Genomic DNA, 19471 nt, shown 5'->3' on the forward strand with positions numbered 1-19471 from the left:
GAAGCTTCTTAATAGAAGATGTGCCACTGGCTGTAAAAGTGGTCATCTTGGCTGCGGACCCTTCATTGGAAATGGAAGGCCTGGGAGTGTTGCCTCTGTGGTCTCTCACTTCTGAACCCAGAAGGGGAAGGATGCAGAACTCCCAGTGTCCCTGGTAGCAATGAACAAAGAAACGAAGGATGACCTTGGAAGTGCTCGGTGTTTCCTACACCTCCTACTCTGGTACAAGAGGGGACTGTGGCACATCCAAGTCCCACGGGGCCAGAGTGGACTGTGGCTGTTGCATGCTTGGGAGTGGCATTCACCAGGTTTCTAGCGATTGGGCACTAACCAAAACCAAGGGCCAGTTTTCTACACCTGGAAGCTCTACAGCATGATAAGAATTAAAACAAGCATCGAATGAAGTCATATGATGACTAAGATCAGTCAAATTGGAGTTACGGTCAATCAGCAGGAAATTGTCAACATCGGAATTCACAGCCTTGCCCTAGAGAAGGAAGAAGGAACAAGCTGAGAGGCCAGCAGATCTGTGGGATGTTGCCCCTCAAGGAAGCCACAACAATAGAACAAGTTTATCCAGGAAGGGGAGAGGGTAATGAATCCAGGCCGTCACAGCAAGCTTCAGGTCAGATAGGGGGCAGGACAGGATGAGGAGGACGGAATGGCTTGGCTAAAGAGTTGATGCAGAGCTGGGTCCTCTGGAAGATCCAGCCAGGATCAGTAAGGAGAAAAATGTGATGGACAATTTCCTCTGGAGAAACAGAGGCTGACAAGAGAGGGGTCACAAAGTCAGCCCCAGCCAGGCAGCTGGGGAGCGGACAGAACTCCTCACCAGATGCCAGAGACACAGCATTGAGACCCAGACAGAAGGGGCTGCACACGCCACTCTGTGGGAGTGGGTTGGAGAAGCTCTCATCTAGTCCTGATGCCAAATTAGGAAGATGGACTCTCCTCCAGATGTCTCCACTCTCAGGCATATGGCAAAGAAAAACACTCTTCTACTGAGGCGAGAACAATCATTTATTGAATGCCAGCATTGTGCTGGGCGCTCAATACAGACTGGGGAAATAAAACAGTCATTGTCCATATCCTCATGAAACTTGCAGTCTTTTAGGGGATATAGACAACAAACAAGTAAATAAATACATGTATAATTACAAAATGTGTTAAGGATGAGGAGGGAAACAAACAGGATTCACAATGAAGAATAAATAACAGAGTGATGAAACCTCAGAAAAGGTGATCAGAGAAGGCTCTTTGAGGAGGCAGGGTTTAGGCTGAGACCTGGAGTGATGAGGACCCATTTGTGCCTCTCTCCAGGGGAGGCTGGGCTGAGTGGGAGCTGATGTCAGTAGGAAGGGCAGGCAGATATTTCTACTTCTATTCCGTCATGTTCCTTATTGAATTTCCCTGTTTATCCTGCTTTTATTAAGAGTCATCTCAGGTCTCCCATAATAGTTTGACAAATTTACTTTACAGAGAAAGAACTTGCTGGTATGAAGACTTGTGATAAATACTTTCTAGTTCCAACCGACTGAGTGAAGGGGAGACTCTGCTGAGCTTGACTCCATCAGCCACTGCAATGGTGACCAGAAAGGCAGGCCCCGCACCTAGAAGAACATAGTCCCTGAGACTATGCTGTGCACCTCCAAGCTATGCCAGAGATGTAGGGTCAGCAGGTATCTCAGGAGCATACACTCAGCTTTCCTACCTAAAAGCATAGCTAGTTCCACTGCCTGTTTCGTTGGCTGAGCTCATGCTGGCAGATAAGGGTAGCTCTCAAGATACAGGTTTTGAGGGAGACAACTCCTCGTTCCTATTGTTCCCTTGGATAGTGGTGACAAAGTCACTCAGGGAAATGGTACTATTCCAAATGGGGCTATAAGGAGCCCATTCCGTAATATTTCCCCCATACCCCACTCCAAAGGCACCACTCACACCATCCCTGGCCTGGAGTCCACCTACCTTGGCCCATTGTGGTCAGGCCTGTGGACAGTTCAAGGCTTTGGGTAGGGATGTAATGCCCCATGTGGAATTTCAGGCTACTAGACTTACATTCATGTCTCATCAGGCATGTGTGATGGACCAGAGCACAAGAACTAAGGCATGGTGATGCTGGACAATTCCTTTGCCTGTATTGGCCTCCATTTTCTCGTCTATAAAATTAGAGTTTGGGCTGGGTGGTTTCCAGCTCTGGCACTTAGGATTTATGATTCCACAAGGTCAAGGGATTGAAGAGGTCAAGAGAGGCAGCTGATGAGAACAGAGTATAAAGACCAAATCACCACTGGGGAAATATGGTGGCTGAGGTCATTCAACGTGAAGTTTGTGTGCACCTGCAGGTCTGAAGAGGGTGCACACACCTATCACCAAGTTCCAGAAGCTGAAACCAGAAGGCCAATCTCAAAATCCAGCCTCCAAGAAGGCCCACATTGATCCTTCCCCCTGGTATTCGTGTCCTTATAATTCCTCTTCCACATTGTATTAGGGTCATCCTGTGTGACCAATAAAATATAGTGGGACTAACAGGCTGTGACGCCTAATGCCAGGTCATAAAAGACATTGCCACCTCCACCTTGCTCTCCTGGATCACTCATTCTTGGGAAGCATGTCATGAAGACACTTAAACAACTCTATGGACTGTCAGGAATGGAGGCCTCCTGCCAGCAGCGAGCGCCACTGTGCCAGCCACATGAGTTAGCCATCCTGGAAGTGGATGCTCCAGCTCCAGCCAAGCTTTCAAAAGCCTGCAGCCTAGGCTGACATCTTGACTGCAGCTCCTGCAAGACCTTAAGCCAGAACCATCCAACGAAGTTGCTTCTGAATTTCTAATTTTATAAAGAAACTTTGTGAGATAATGTTTATTGTTGTTTTAGGTCACCAAGTTTTGGAACAATTTGTTACACAACAATAAATAGCTAATACACCATCCCTGAAATTCCAAAGGCAGGGACTCGAATATGGTGCTTCCCAAACTTTATTTGCTGGGTCTCTGGCCCCAGGAGATATTCACTGAGGAAAAAAACTTGAAAATCCCTGAAATAAAGAAAGCTATTTAATTTTGTTTAACCCAGGGTTTCTCAAACCCACATGATGATGGACACCCTTTGTGCCTGACATTTCCAGGAATTCATGTCCTATGGAATGTGGTTTGGAAATTACTGTTCTGGGATAAATAGCACATTTGATTTTTACCAATATACTATAATCTTATGTGCTTATTAACCCCAGGATCTATTGGGGTTGAAAATATATCTAAATTTATTCATGCATCCATCAGTACCTTCACCCATTTATTCTACAATGTTCACAGATGCCTCTCTGCTGGAGTATAGATTCACTCCTATACTCCTGGTGCTCACAATGAGCACCTTCGAAGATGGAGATAGAGTCTCCATCTTCAACGGCTCAAAGCTGAATGGGGTTTAGCAGAGTGGTTAGAGTGTGGCCTTGGATGTTGTAATGCCTGACTCTGAAGCCCAGCTTCATCCCTTACAAGCTAGGTGACCTTGGGCAGGTTTCTTCACCTCTCTATGACTCAGTTTCCTCATCTGTAAATCAAAACTAGGAATAACTGTACCTATCCCATAGGAAAGATTTTATGATTCCACAAGGTCAAGGGATTCAAGTAACATAATAAGTGTTCAATAAACATGAGTCATTCTCATTATGTATATTACCCATTCTTTAGGATTCAGCACAGGTGCTATCTCCTCCAGGACATGTTCCTTGACACCTGTACCCCAAGGCTGACTAAGGTGCCCCTAGTCCTCCTTCCTTGAGAACATCCTGATCTTACCTCCATCTGAGCATTTTCCTACTGCATAACTGGGGACAAAGAGGGGCCTAATATGACCAAAGCAGAGAATACAAAAGAATGAGGCTGAAGAAGTTTGGGGGGATTTTCTTTTCTTTTGCCACGCTGAAGTCTAGGCTGGATTATTGGATTGTGGGAAACCAGGAAGGGTTGCAAGGCAAGGTGTGGCCATTTGGCCCTTTATTGCCAGGCCTGGCTCAGCCTACTGTTGGAATGACATACCATTAAGCTGAACCTACATGCATGCAAGCAGAATGCTGTTCTAAACACTGCGTTGGCAGACAGTGGTTTTGCATGGCAGGGAATAACTCCAAAGCTAAGGACATCATAATTTCCACCCCCACCCCAAACACTTGCCATTGCCACTTTGATTCAGACAATCTGGTATACCAGGTCACACCATCCTTTGTTCACCTGGGCAGCCACGATGAAAGGTGAAAGTGGTAATATGGCATCCTCAGGCCTGGAAATCTGGGGTGGAGGTAGCTGTGGGCTAAAGCACAGCTATAGGAGTTCCTTTTCTTGCTACAGCTATCTCGCACACTCAGAGAGATTTTGCAGAATAGAGCTGGTAAATTTAATTCAGTGTCTACCTCTCCAGTCCCTGCCTCCACTCACCTCTTCCGTTCCTCACCCCATTTCCAAGTTAGTGGCTACCTCAAAGGAGCCTCAGAGATGACCCAAGGGCCTTCCCAGCTCTCCAGAGGCAGTTCACAGCCAACAGGCCTGGCTCAGAGGCTTCCTAACCTCCCTCCCAGCCCACTATCTTTGAGCAGGACAAGTGGTCACGTGACGGCAGCTCCAGGGAGGGCCAGTCAAGGCCTGGTACCCCCCACCTCTGCTCTCCTTCCCTCTCATACACAATTCTGGAGGCGGAATTCTAGACAATCTTTTTTTCTTCTTAAATCTGTGAAATCAGGAACCACAGGGCAAGCCAGGGCTCTGGGTCTCCAATTATCTCTCTCCCCCTGCCTCTCGGGGAGCCTCACACTCTCTCACTCAGCTCCAAGCAGTCAACAGCCTCTCGGAACCTGTTGAAATCTATTACCGACCTTTGGTCTCCTCCACCACAAAGGAGCTTTCTGCAGCGCGGAGATGGATTAAACAGAAATGAATTGGCCGACAGAGGCTTTTCGACCCTCTTCGTTCTTGCCTCCCTTTTCCCTCTTTTTTCCCTCTATCTTACTTTTATATTTTTTTCTAGAAAGCCAGCTGGGCAGAGCCAAGATAAGGCGACATGGAGTGTGGCCTGAATGAACGGAGGTCACAAACACCTGAATGAAATTCACTTTGTTCGTTTTGCAAACTAGGACACTGGCAGTTCCTTGACAGAGGGCCTGTTAGTGCTAAATTCATCACATCCGGCAAAAAAGAAAATAAAACAAAATGAAAAGCCCATAAAGTCGAACAGTTAAATATTTAGGGCTCGTGATGAACAGCATGTCATAATATTTGTTGAATTGCATTTGCTATTCAATGCATCTTTTCCACTTAAGGCCCCAGTTTCTGGAGGTAGATGGAGAAAACGAGAAGAATTAGGTTGCGTCAAAAATGAAACGTGGGCTTTAATTTAACCTCAGAAGACAAATCTCACTGTCTGCACACCCTGGGCTGCATGGCTGTTAGAGCTCTTGAACGAGGGTCTCTGTCTCCCCTGGAGCCTCCCTCTTAGTGTTCACACTTAGCTCCATGTCTAATTAAGCAGATGCTCTTTGACGCTCAATTTAAATTATCAAATGTCAGGATATGACACTTTATTTGTGTATGTTTTCCTTGCTTAGCAATTCAGGCAGTAACTGGGGAAGGGAGATGTGTCTGTTCAACTTTAGAAAGGAGCTTCACCGTGTAGCTCTATGACGTCTGAAATTCTAGTATTAGAGGGTCACTTCTTTGGCATGTTACTTCTTTTCATGCGAATTCCCCAGAAGAACTCTACAGACTCAATTACTTACCTGATCAGAGGTTGAGCTAATAATATCTTTTCTTGAGATCAAAAAGTGGGAGTGATTATAAGAACGTGGGTTGCCTAAGAGGCAGGATGGTTCTGGTCCTGGAGCTGGAGACAATAGCAGATTCCTTTTCAACAGTCCTGGGAGATCCTGCTTAAAAAGTGGGGAGTAGGGCCGGGCACGGTGGCTCACGCCTGTAATCCCAGCACTTTGGGAGGCCAAGGCGTACAGATCACGAGGTCAGGAGTTCAAGACCAGCCTGGCCAATACGGTGAAAGCCCATCTCTACTAAAAATACAAAAATTAGCCAGGCATAGTGGTGTGTGCCTGTAGTCCCAGCTACTTAGGAGGCTGAGGCAGAAGAATCGCTTGAACCCAGGAGGCAGAGGTGGCAGTGAGCCGAGATCATACTGTTGCACTCCAGCCTGGGTGACAGGGCGAGACTCCATCTCAAAAAAAAAAAAAAAAGTGGGGCGTAGAGGGGATGAAGGGAGAGGGAAGGAGGGAGGAACCTCAAGTACATGCATTGTTCGTGAACTGTGAAGCTCACCTGAAGCCTTGGACTTCACCTCCCCAATTGCCTTTCCCCTGTCTGCCCTCCCACCTGCTTTGTGGTGCTAACCACTGCTCAGGGAGCGCCTAACTTTTTGTCAGGACCACAAACAGTGAGGGCAGAGGGCAAAGGGCAGGGCCGAGCCTTCCTAAAGTAGAAGCAGGGCCCTAAGAATTCTTGGGACTGGACTGAGGAATCACTGTGATCTCAGGGATCATAAGAAAATGGTCCTGATGACCACTGGCCAATGACTACCAAAATCATCATGCAGTGACCTTGGGAGTTAGTGAACAATGACCTTGAAAATTAGTGAGGCGTTGATCTAGAGCATCAACCTTGGAAATCAGTGAGTAGAAATCTGGTGAATTAGTGAGTGATGACTTTCAGGGAAGAGCACTCAGGCTTGGGGCCTACAGGTCAGGCCCAGGTCCCCACGCGGACCAGGCCAGTGGGGACCAAGATAATTGGTAATGTTCAAGGTTCCTTAGCCACGCTCCCACTACACCAGCACTGAGCACCCTTGCCTCCCCAAGGATGCAGGGACCCAGACATTCCAAATGGCCTTTTGCTGCCCAGAGCTCTGGAGAAATCTGGACCTCAGAGCTGAGCTTTCTTTTTCTGTTGCCAGGCTCTTGTGCCATGCTCAGCCTGTGGCAGTGGCCACACTGGCTGCACTACCAGCAGAGCCCCAGGCCCTGGGAGGGCCACACTGCAAGGCCAGGCCAGAGACAAGTTCTTGGTTTCAGCAGGCTTGTCTGTTTCTACACAACATCTGGGGCTTACCGCTACCATCTGGACTTGCTCCTGATCAAAGCTCACTCTCTCCTGGTGGCTGCCAATGCTGTTATCAACATCAACCAGGCGGCCTGACCAGAAGCTGGGCAGCTTTCAGGGGAAAGGCTCCGAGGGCACGAACTGGCTCACTGGGGCATTGTATCTAGGCCCCTGGGGGCTGGGACAGAGTACTTCTGCCAGGAGGGATGTGCACGGAGTATGCTGTTGTGGGTTTGGTTGTGCAATGTGTGTGTGCCGTGTGTGTCTGCACATGTGTGTATTCCGGTATGTTTCTGTGAATATTCACATGTGTGAGTTCAAGTTTGCCTCTGTGTGCTAGCATGTCCATGTTTGTGCGTCTGTATCTAAGAGTACTGCCTTTGGGTGGGTGAATGTATGTCAGGGTAGTGAATGGTAAGAGCTCTAGCTGTGGAATCTTCCTGCTGGAACTTCATTTGTTATCATCTGAATAATGGGTGCATGATACTGTCTACCATTTTGGGTTGTCAGGAGCATTAGATTTAATAATGCATATTCACCATTTGTAAATACTGCCTTTCACATAGTAGACGCCTGATACATATCACATGATTCCATTATCCTGAGAGTGTGGGTTTTCGTGTGCATGTCTGTGTGTGTCTGGGTCTCTGTGGGTGTTGAGAGTAAGTCTGTGCAGATGTTTGTATCCATGTGTTGGCATGCTGTGTCCCCTGCGAGTAGGTGTGTGCACGTGTGCTCAAGTGCCAGGCGTTTGCTAAATATTTGCTTTGCTGGGCCCTGGGGAGCACAGTTGGCAGAGCTGCCAGCACTGCCGTGCAGTGTTTCTGACAGCTTGAGCACGGCCTCTGGAAGTGTGAACTTTCCCAGGGTAAACAGCTAATGATACTGCAAGGCCAGCGCTGACCCCTTCGTGGCCCTCCTCACAGGCTGGGAGGCATTAGGAGGCTCTGGCTGTGCCTCCCTCCTACTCCCCCAACCGGGTACCCAGCAGCAACAGCGACTGTGTGTGTGATAGGGGCTCAGCACCCAACCCACTCTCCCTCCCCTCCCCACAGCCAGCCTGTAAGCAGCGGAGAAAAACAACTTCTCTTAGCTAATCTCTCCCTACCCTCAGCCATCAGCACCTTGGAGAGCTCCCAACGCATCACTAGGGAGGCGGGGCGGAGGATGCCAAAATTGCACAGCATCAGCCCCTGCTTTCGTCCAGTTGCACCCGATGAAGCCATGACTGGGGTTGTGGGACTCCAGCCACTCCAGGGCTCTGCATCAAAGGAAACCCTAGTGGAAATGCGATTACCTGGTTAATTTATGCAAAACTTCAGTCTTGCTTCAATTGGGTCATAGCCTCTGGGAGTTCCTGAAACCCTGGCACAAAACCGATTTTGTGGATTAAAAAACTGACCCTTGATCCTCTGCCCTAGCAGTGCCCTCCCTGCCCCTTAGCCCCACCGCTGTCTCTGAACTGTGTCTGACATCCTTCTGCCCTTGCACAACAGGACTTCACTTTCTATGCAGCTGTGTGTACACATGTGTGCACTCATGTGTAGAGCTCTGGGATGTATGTGTCTTGGTGCAAGCTTGCTTGTATGTGTGGGCCCTTGAATGCAGGTGTGTGCGTGTGTGGGTCAGCCAGTGCATGTGTGTGTACATGCATGTGTTTACAGCCAACCAGATAGACACATAGGAGAGTGCCTTTGGGACTTGAGTTAGAACAGGTGTTTCCCAAAAGCCATGCAATGGAGGTGATCTCTGGATACACCCCCGATGGGGCTCAGCTTCTCACTAGGTTATGGGATGAGAATAAGGACAGGGTAAACACTAGGATTTATCCTAGAAGCCTATGATGTGAGACAAGGAGTTGGGAGAGAGCACGGAAGAGTGTTTCATTCACCTCTCCAATTTACTAGTGAGGAAACAGAGGCCCTGCCAGGAAGTCAGCTTGCATAAAGTCTGCAAGGATAGAGCTAGGGCCAGCATTCCATGATCCTCATTCCCATGCAATGGTGTCCACCTCACCCACCCACCCCATTTGTGGCCTGCTGCTTCTGCCTTAAGCCCCCACTGCAAAATTTGGCTCCAGCAAATTAGGGGTCAAAATGCCAGATTTCTAGGGTCTCCAGTCAGACCTGGGGATGCCCCCTTGGGTCTCTCTTCCCTGCCCTTTCCCTGTTCCAATCAGTAGAGGTCCCTTTAACAGATGGATTAGGCCTCCCACCCCTCTACCCCCTGCTGCTGCCTCTGAAGAGAGCGAACCTTTCCAGACAGCCTCTGTCTGTGTTTCATTACAAAGACACAGCCATATTCCATTAATTCCTCATTTGCTGTGGGCAAAGCGCTGATACGTACATTTTTACCTGGGGTGGTTTTAATCAGTTAATTTAACCAGAAACATTAATAATGTATTTCTTTGCCACTCGACTGCCCATCTGTTGAACAACTTACCTGTTGGAGAGCAATGTCACCTCCTGTGACTCAGAGCCCTCGGCTTCCCAGGAACAAGATGAGATTCTGCATATTTAATGGCTTTGCAGACCAAGGGTGAGCGCTGGGGGTGCCACTGGCCAGCCTGGTGTGGGCTCCCAGGCTGCAACCCTGCAGTACAGCCTCCCTTTACCCTGGGCTCCAGACAAGGGCCATCTCCTGCCCTTGCCTTTGATCATTGCTTTTATTGTTGGATTCTGGGTTGCAGGAGAGGCTGGATCCCTGCTTAGGGGTTTAGGGAGTGGAGGGAGCTGTGAGAGAAGGGAGCCGCAGCAGACAGATCTGAGCCCTGAGCAAGCAGCCTCACCTCCCGGAACCTGTTTCCTCATCCTCCTCTTGGATATTTTGAGGATTCAGGGAGAAAGTCTACGTGAAGTCCAAGCACAGGCATAGAGTGGATACTCAACATAGGAAGGTTTTCTTCCTTGATAAATAAGCTCATGGCCCCCTGTCTTGGGGACCAATCCCAGTGATTCCTGGTGAACATCTGGATCACCTTGGGGGAGTGAAGGGTGATATTCTGCATATGTAACCACCAGTCCTGAGGGGAAGGGTGGCAGCCAGTAAAGCCCCCTGTATGGCCAGGCATTAACCATTTAGATGCTGGCTCATGGGGAGTTCAGGGAGGGGGTTCCCCAGGGAGGGAGTTGAAGCAGCTGAGGCAGCAGCAGAACTTCCAGGAGCTTGGGGATGCTGCTTAAGGGGGCGGAAGGTACCTGCCACAGGGCAGAACCCACCGCCTGACCTCCCCTACATTGTGGCTTTCCTGGGGTTCTCATTGTTCTCCTCCTTCCTCAGGAACCACGAGGAACCCAGAGTTCAGGGTGGCCTCTCTCACTGCTGAGCCTGAACCTCTGAGACTGATGTCCACCCACTCAGCTCTGTGTCCCGTTTTCCCGTAGCTCTGGAGGTCACTGGTGCAAAGCCACTGTGCACCCTCTTAGTGGCACGACAGGAACTGGATCCCAGTGTGCACTCTGCCCAACACCCACCTCTCAGCCTGGTGCTGTGGTCATAGGGGCCTACCCCTCTGTGGGGCCCTGATGAGCAGCATAAAAGCAAAACAAATGCCTCTCTAAGGGCTCCCAGCATTCCTGTCTGGGAGAACATTGAGAGCTCACTCCTGGGGAAAGGAGAGAGGTGGGAGGGAAGGAGCCACTGGACCCCAGGTGACCCGCGGGATTTGTCCTACAATAGGAGCAGGGCAGGTGAGACACCCTCAGGACAAAGCAGGGCCAGGTCCTCAGTGGAAACTCCTTCTCCTGCCTTGGTCTGCTTTGATTTCATAAAATCTAAGACACATCAACAGTAATATACATAATTTTATGTACTTCCCTAAGAAAGAAAAAAAATGCCACCGATTATACTATGACACAGTGCTTTCTTATCATCTACTGCAAGACCCATCTCAATTTCAGGGATGTTAAAATGTGAAAAAAAAAGTGTGATTTGAAATCAATGAAATATGGTAATAAAAATAGCACTAGCTGCCATTTATCAAGAGCTCTTTACGCACCCCACTATCTCTGAGGGCTGTGTGTGCAGCATCTCACCCGATCCTCAGGGAACCCTGTGAATCGAGATATTGTTCAGAGGTTAAGCAGTGTTAAAGGTCACGCAGACCATCATAATCATCCTTCAGTAGTGTTTGAGAATGATCATGTGCTAACAAGGTCATCCCCCAGATCTGTAGTAAGGACATGGAGTAAGGCACATGGAGCTTGTGTGTCTGAGGTCAAATGCAGCTGGTAGGTGGCAGAGGAGCTGGGATCTGAACCTCTGCAGAGCCTACTTGGTTGGCCTCTCCGCCATCCTGTCATCAGCTAGCAGGGCCAGAGCTGTGCTTCAAACCCCGTTTCATCTAACTCCAAGCCATGCTCCTAACCACTAGGCTTTATTGCCTCTTTTCAAAAGCAAAGGATGGCAGAGGAGGAGATTTTGGCATCATTGTCCACCCACAGGACTTGCCCTCTCTCTGGCCCTCCCAGCCCTCTGGAGGCTGCCCCGCCATGCCCACTCTCCACCTCCAGATGGGCACTTGCTTTCCATGCTGGCTTCCCAGCAGAGGGTGATTCCCACCTCTTCGGCCTCCTCCAGAATCCTAACAGCCAGTATGCATGGAGGGGGCGGGAGGCAGCAGGCATGCAGGGATGAGGCAGAAACTGAGAGTGAGAGCTGCTGCTGAAAACTCACAAATTGGTCCCAGAGAGAAATGGAGCCTCTTTTTGCCCATCAGCTCACTCCCCCAACCATTACCAGGAAAGCAGTGCGAGGGCCTTGGCTGGAGTGAAACTCAGGTGTGGGTGTGGGGAATGGCACTGGGGCCTCCACAGCTCCCTTCTGGAGGGGCACGGAGGCCTTGGAGGCCAGCCTGGGCTCATCCTCCTCAGAGAACAGGGCTGGAGCACAGGAGCTGGTGCATGGGGGAGGTGGCAAACAGTAACTGTAGGGGTCTTCAGGTGGACACGAGACGCCAGAGCCCATGGGATATGGGGCATGGGAAGCAGGTGTTGAACAGACAGACCCAGGGCTTGGTGGGAGGTGCAAAATCCACCCCAAACAGCAGACGGTGGCTTCTGGGGGTCCCGGGATGGTAAATTCTGGATCAGGCTTTACCCTGGGCCTCAGGCAGAGAGCAGCAGGGAGGGAGGATCTGGAGCAGGTAAGGCACACCCAGGCCCTGGGCCAAAGGATTCTTGTGCATCAGCCTCTAACCTGTCCAGCAGCCCTGGGAGGCAAAATTCCCATTTCACAGATGGAAAAACTGACAGGCAGAGGGGTTGAGTAACAGCTAGTTAGTTTCTGAGCTGGCACATGAACTGCACCACAATAGTCTGGTTCCAGGTCACTAGACTCTGGTCCCTCTAGAGAAGAGGCATTAGATAAGTGAGCCAGACATGGCAAGATGAGCTCACAGAACGAAGGCCGACCAGCTTCAGGACAGACCAGTTTCAGGGGTCAGTCTGCTACAGCTCCTTAATTCCATGCCATTTCTTCTCAGCCGTGGTCCTTGGCCCTTGGCAGAGCTGAGCCTGGGGTGGGACACACACTTTGCTTTTGGCAACTGGGAGCCATACTGCATCCAGTGAGCATCCGCAGCTGCAGCTTGCATGCATCTGCTGATGGCAGGGATGGAGCTGGCTCTCCAGGCAGGAGGAGCGTCTTCCTCTTCCCCCACACCATGCACCTCTCTCCTGAAGATGAGGATATGCACCTGCCACGGGTAGGGCCCAGGGGCCATGGGCACTGAGCTCTCCTACAAAACTCTCCAGTCCTCCACTGCAGGGCTCGCTGGCAGAGCCAGCACTGTGGGAGACACAGTGGAGATGCCATCACCATGTGTCCACTGACAGCCGGGCGCAGCAGTGCCGGAGATGGGAGCAGCAGTTCCTTGAGGCAGCATTTCTGTTCTGAGACAGAGAGTGAGAAAAACTGATACCTGGAAGGAGATGGCTGGCAGGGTGTGACTTAGCCAGGCATGACCATGCCTGACTCCTGCCTGTTCGCCAAAACCAGCAGGCTCGTTCCTGCTGCTCCAGCTGCTCCCTCTGCATGTCAGGTGCTTTTACTCTTCCTCTGCTCACTCTTTAAAGCAGCGCACCAGCATGGCACATGTATACATATGTAACTAACCTGCACATTGTGCATATGTACCCTAAAACTTAAAGTATAATAATAATAAATAAAATAAAATAAAATAAAATTTTAAAAAAGCCTAGCCCAAATATCACTTCCTCTGAGAGGCCTTCTGGGATTCTTCCAGGCCATTTTCTTCCCCTTGAACACTGAATTTATCACAGTAGAGCACTCATCACCCTGATTGTTGGTTATTTCTCCATTTGACACTTTCCTTCTTCAGTTTGTGAACAAACCAAGGCAAGGACTGGCCCTTACCCATTTTTCTACCCCAGCACTGAGAAGGCACCAGTGGACATTGGCTGCATTGAACCTCCCTTGGGAGAGCCATAAAAACAGTCCCCTCTATGGGCTCCTCATCATCTCACCCTTCATAGATCTCTTCATAGCTTTTATCAAAGCAAGGTTGGTGCCCTAAAGGCAGGGAGCATGTTTGCTTAGTTCAGCGCTGTATCTCCAGTGCCTGGAACAGTCCTTGGCCTGTCATTGGTGTTCCATGAATAGTAATTGAATGAATGAATGAGTGAATGAATGAATGAATGAATGAGAGAAGGGCTGCTCAGAGAGGTCAGAGGGCTGCTCACACAGGGCCAAGAATGTGGGGTTTATTCCCACTGGCTCAGTTTCCAGGCACTGTGCAAGACTAGGCAGCACATCTCTTGAAGGTCACACAATCTAGGTGGGAGACAGACGTGGAAATGGTGACAGGGCAAATGCTGAATGAAAGATGAAACCAACTGGCATTGTCTGGGGGAGGACACAGCTGGACACACCTGGCTGCAAGGTGTGAACCATAGGGAGGTTACGACTCTGTCTGAACCTCAGTTTCTTCATCTGTCATACAGTGGGAATCTAATATTAATATTTAGGGGTGTGTCAGAGATTAAACCAGATGATGCACATAAAGCATTTGGCACACTACCTGATGCACGAGAAGGGATCAGATACTTTGTCGCCATTAATAATAAATGTAATGTCATGAGCAAAGACATGGGCAAAGATGTGGCAGTTTATGGGCTTGCTGAGGGGCTGTCTGATACAGCAAAAATGCACACTGCATAAGAAGGTTAAAGGGACATAGGGCAGAAAGGTAGGTGGGGTCCTGATATATGAAAAAGGAGAATGATATCAGAATCTACCTGCTAGGGTTGCTGTGAGGATTAAATGAGATAATGAAGGGAAAGGCTTGGAACATATGTTCTATAGGTGTTAGTGATACTTCTTGTTTTTATGACTTCAGAGCTGCTTTGGGTTCCCCTGCTAACTAACACCAGAAGGTTACACAGAAAGTCCTGTCTTTGCATTGTTCAAAGTGCAGAGTTTAGAGGAGTACAGTGTCTTTAAACCTATATTTTTAAAATTCAAGCTACTTCTTTTCTCCATGGCTGCTGACAGCTCATGCAAATTTTGAGATTGCAACTTTGCTCCAGTTCTGCAAATGCAGCTGCTGGCCTCCCATTATAAACCTCCTTGGAGTTTCTGAGTGGCTGTGACTGGGGGTGGGGGTATGAGTCCTTCTGGCTTTTGACAAGAGCAGCTTAGCTTTCTGCTCTGGATGCTCCTATAAGGAATCTCTCCCCACTGCTTAAAAGGCCTGAATGACATTTTCCTGTGGTGTCCTCTTCAACCTCCCTGTATTAGTCCGTTTTCAAGCTGCTGGTAAAAACATACCTGAGACTGGGCAATTTGCAAAAGAAAGAGGTTTAATGGACTTACAGTTCCATGTGGCTGGAAGGCTTCACAATCATGGCAGAAGTTAAAAGGCACATCTCACGTGGTGGCAGACAAGAGAAGAGAGCTTGTGCAGGGAAACTCCTCCTTATTAAAACCATCAGATCTCGTGAGACTTATTCACTATCATGAGAACAGCACAAGAAAGACCTGCCCCCATGATTCAATTACCTCTCAGTGGGTCCCTCCCACAACACGTGGGAATTCAAGATGAGATTTGGATGGGGACACAGCCAAACCATATCATGCCACCCCTGGCCCCTCCCAAATCTCATGTCCTCACATTTCAAAACCGATGCCTTCCCAACAGTCCCCCAAAGTCTTAACTGATTTCAGCATTAGCTCAAAAGTCCACAGTTCAAAGTCCCATCTGAGACAAGGCAAGTCCCTTCCACCTATGAGCCAGTAAAATCAAGAACAAGTTAGTTACTTCCTCGATAAAATGGCGTTACAGGCATTCGATAAATACAGCCATTTCAAATGGGAGAAATTGGCTAAAAAAAAGGAGGCTACAGGCCCCATGCAAGTCTGAAATCCAGCAGGGCACTCAAATCTTAAAGCTCCAAAATGATCTCCTTTGACTCCATGTCTCACTGGACAGATCACACTGATGCAAGAGGTGAGTTCCCATGGTCGTTGGCAGCTCCACCTCTGAGGCTTTGCAGGGAATAGTCCCTATCTTGGCTGCTTTCATGGGTCAGCATTGAGTGTCTGTGGTTTTTCCAGATGCACAGTGCAGGCTGTCAGTGGATCTACCATTCTGTGGTCTGGAGGATGGTGGCCCTCTTCTCACAGCTCCACTAGGTGGTGCCCCAATAGAGACTCTGCATGGGGGCTCCAACCCCACATTTCCCTTCTGCGCTACCCTAGCAGAGGTTCTCCATGAGGGCCCCACCCCTGCAGCAAACTTTTGTCTGGGCATCCAGGTGTTTCCATACATCCTCTGAAATCTAGGCAGAGGCTCCCAAACCTCAATTCTTGACTTTTGGGCATCTGCAGGCTCAACACCACATGGAAGCTGCTGAGGCTTGGGGCTTCCACCCTTTGAAGCAACAGCCCGAGGTGTAACTTGTCCCCTTTTAGTCACTGCTGGAGTGGCTGGGACACAGGGCACCAAATCCCTAGACTGCGTGCAGCACTGGAACCCTGAGCCCGGCCCACAAAACCATTTTTCTCCTGGGTCTCCATGCCTGTGATGTGAGGGGCTGCCATGAAGACCTCTGATATTCCCTGGAGACATTTTCCCCATTGTCTTGGGGATTAACATTAGGCTCCTCATTTCTTATGCAAGTTTCTGCAGCTGGCTTGAATTTCTCCTCAGAAAATGGGTTTTTCTTTTCCATCACATTGTCAGGCTGCAAATTGTCCAAACTTTTATACTCTGTTTCCTTTTTAAAAATCAGTGCCTTTAACAGCACCCAAGTCACCTTTTGAATGCTTTGCAGCTTAGAAACTTTTTCCACCAGATGCACTAAATCATCTCTCTCAAGCTCAAAGTTCCACAAGTCTGTAGGGCAGGGGCAAAATGCTGCCAGTCTCTTTGCTAAAACATAGCAAGTCAGCTTTGCTCCAGTTTCCAACAAGTTCCTCATCTCCATCTGAGATCACATCAGCCTGAATTTCATTGACGATATCATTATCAGCATTTTGGTCGAAGCCATTCAACAAGTCTCTAGGCAATTCCAAACTTCCCACATTTTCCTGTCTTCTTCTGAGCCCTCCAAATTTTTCCAACCTCTGCCTGTTACCCAGTTCCAAAGTCGCTTCCACATTTTCAGGTATCTTTTCAGCAACGCACCACTCCCAGTACCAATTTACTGAATTAGCCCATTTTCATGTTGCCAATAAAGACATACCCAAGACTGGGCAATTTACAGAAGAAAGACGTTTAATGCACTTACAGTTCTATGTGGCTGGGAGCCCTCACAATCATGACGGAAGGTGAAAGGCATGTCTTACATGGCGGCAAACAAGAGAAGAGAGCTTGTTCAGGGAAACTCCCCTTTATTAAAACCATCAGATCTCATGAGACTTATTCACAATCATGAGAACAGCACGGGAAAGACCTGCCCCCATGATTCAATTTCCTCCCACCAGGTCCCTCCCACAACACATGGGGATTCAAGATGAGATTTGGGTGGGGACACATCCAAACCATATCCCTCCCCTAGGCAGCAGCTTTGGTTAAAAACCACTTTCCACTTGTTCCCACCCTGGAGTTTTGCTGTTTAGCCATTTCATGCTTGTTTATACTTGTATGTTTGTGCATATTTATTTATATTTGAGAAATGTTTATTGAATGCCAATTATGTGCCAGCTCTTGTTCTAGGCACTGGAGAGAAAGAGATGAACAAGCTGATAAGATCTGCAGGCCCAAGGAACTTCTAAGTGCTGAGGGTGGGGAGCAGAGGTGGACTGTACACTAGACAGCAAATAGATATTTAAGGTCATTTCAGCTGCATGAAGAACTTTGAGAAAGCAAGAAAGGTGTCACAGTGGCAGAGGTCTCCCCTACTGTTTATCTGCTGTATGCCCAGTACTTGACACATGGTGGGTGCTCCCTGAGTGTTTGTTGAGTGAAGGAAGGGCTGAATGGAGGAACATCTTTTTCTGGGATGTTGGTAAAGGACAAGGTCGCTCAGAATTCCTTTGCACGAACTTATGAAGATCCAAGCAGCCTCATGTGCTAATGATAATAATTAAGTCAGAATCCCTTATTTGAACCAACTACCTCAGGGAGAGGCACAAAGCACCAGGCTGATGAATTGGTTCCCCAGCCTTCCCTCCCGTTGTGCCCTGCCCAGGTGAGATGTGTGCTCACACCTGCCCAGGTGCATACACATGCATAAATGAGAGTCTAGTGAAGTAATCACACCTCCAAGGCTGTGTTAAAACAACCGGTCTTTAAAAAGCAAAATCCATCATTTGGTGGGGCCCGTTGGGCTGAGTAGATCAAATAGTTTCACCATTGTACTTTCTTATTCTTCTTGTGTGTCTCTAGTGCACAGGGCTGGGGAGCCCAGTGTGTGGGGCTGACTGAGATGTGGAGGATCTAGCCCTGGACATCAAATAGCTCACACCTCAGAAGCAGGATAAATAACTTTTGCCCAAGTCACTGTAACACAGCGATTTCCAGAAGCGTGTTTCCAGTAAGATGCTCTGCCAGAAAAGGTTTCCCCGGTTGTCAAGTAAGTTTGGGAAATGTTGCTACCCACCTCTCAGAGGCTGTGCATGTGAGCAGAGCAAATGCCCAGAGAAGTCCTGCAGAAAAGAAAGAAACCTGCTCAACCTTGTTCAACTTCTAGTTTTCTCAACTTAAAGAAGACTTTAGCTTCTCTGCACATTGACTGCAGTTTCCTGGGGCCACTGAAATAGCAATGACACAATTTTCCGTCCAGCCAAGCCAGAGGTGTCCATTCTCCATTCTACCCCAGGCAGCATAGTAAGTGGAGTCAAAAGCTGAGCTGAGGGGAGAAGAGGAAGCAAGAGGACACATCTTCCCAAGCGGGAGGGAGAAAGGATACAGCCCCATTCTACTATTGCTAGATGAGAAAGCTGAGGCTCCCACACCTGCCCCGGCACCGTGGGGCTGCAGTGTGGGACCTCCCTGGTAAACAAGGAGCTAGAGACAGGGACCAGAGCTGTGCCAAGAACAGAGCTGTGCTGTGCCTTTAATTCCAGGTGGCCGGTGACAAGTCAGGAGCTGAGACCCCAGAGGAGGTCAGAATATGTGAGCAGGAGTAGCTTTGGCAGCATTTGTGTTGGTTTTGGGAGAGTTGTGGGGATTTGGGAGAGGAAGGTAGAACCTGCAGGATGGGTGGCCTGAAGGCAGGTGACTTCAGTGGATTCTGGCCGATGGTGGACGGCAGTGATATTTTCAGCATCTTAGAGTCATGCCTCTGGGAGAGGTTTGCCTGGGAGAGCTCCTCCCAGAAAGTCAAAGGCCCTGCTGTGATTGGGGGTGGGGCTGTGGGGCGTGGTGTTGCCGCCTGATGAGAATGACGTGTGCTTTCTGTGTCTGCTCCACCAGGCCCCTTTCTGTCACTCCAGCAGTATTGTTAGAGAAGAAACAAAACAAAACAAAATCGAGAGTGGAAGTTGATTATATAATTAGTGCAATTTCTTCACTGTTGATTCAGGATCTCCAGAGATCAATTAGCTTGCTTTTAAGCTAAAAGGCATCTGAATAAGTATTTAACCTGCATAGCAATTGATATTTAAAACAGAAGAGGATGGAAGTAATAACACAGAACAGGGGGCTCTGTTCTCCTCCACTAATTTTCCCGGTCTTGCTCCCCTGACCCTCGCCTCTGCCCACTCTCATTTCTGGAGTGACCTTAGATTGGGCCTTCTGGCATTCTCAGGGCAGGTCTGTGGGTGGGCAGGCTGGCACAGAGGGGCTGCTGGTGGCAGGGTTCTCTCCCTGATCCTGGCATTGCTATGGAGCAGGTGCCCGGGTTTGGAGATGAGCCCAGTTAGGATGGTGGTGGGACACGCCCCCATCCAGGGAGAGCCAGGCCCTCTCTGTGC

General features: G+C 49.0%; 1 protein-coding gene across 2 annotated transcripts in view; it reads left to right on the forward strand.

Moving 5' to 3' along the window:
* The window catches only part of GRIK3 (glutamate ionotropic receptor kainate type subunit 3), a 238704-nt gene that overhangs the window by 101204 nt on the left and 118029 nt on the right, over positions 1–19471 (forward strand). The window lies entirely within an intron of this gene.

The sequence above is a fragment of the Pan troglodytes genome, chromosome 1 (genome assembly GCF_028858775.2).
Source record: "Pan troglodytes isolate AG18354 chromosome 1, NHGRI_mPanTro3-v2.0_pri, whole genome shotgun sequence".
NCBI classification, from domain to species: domain Eukaryota; kingdom Metazoa; phylum Chordata; class Mammalia; order Primates; family Hominidae; genus Pan; species Pan troglodytes.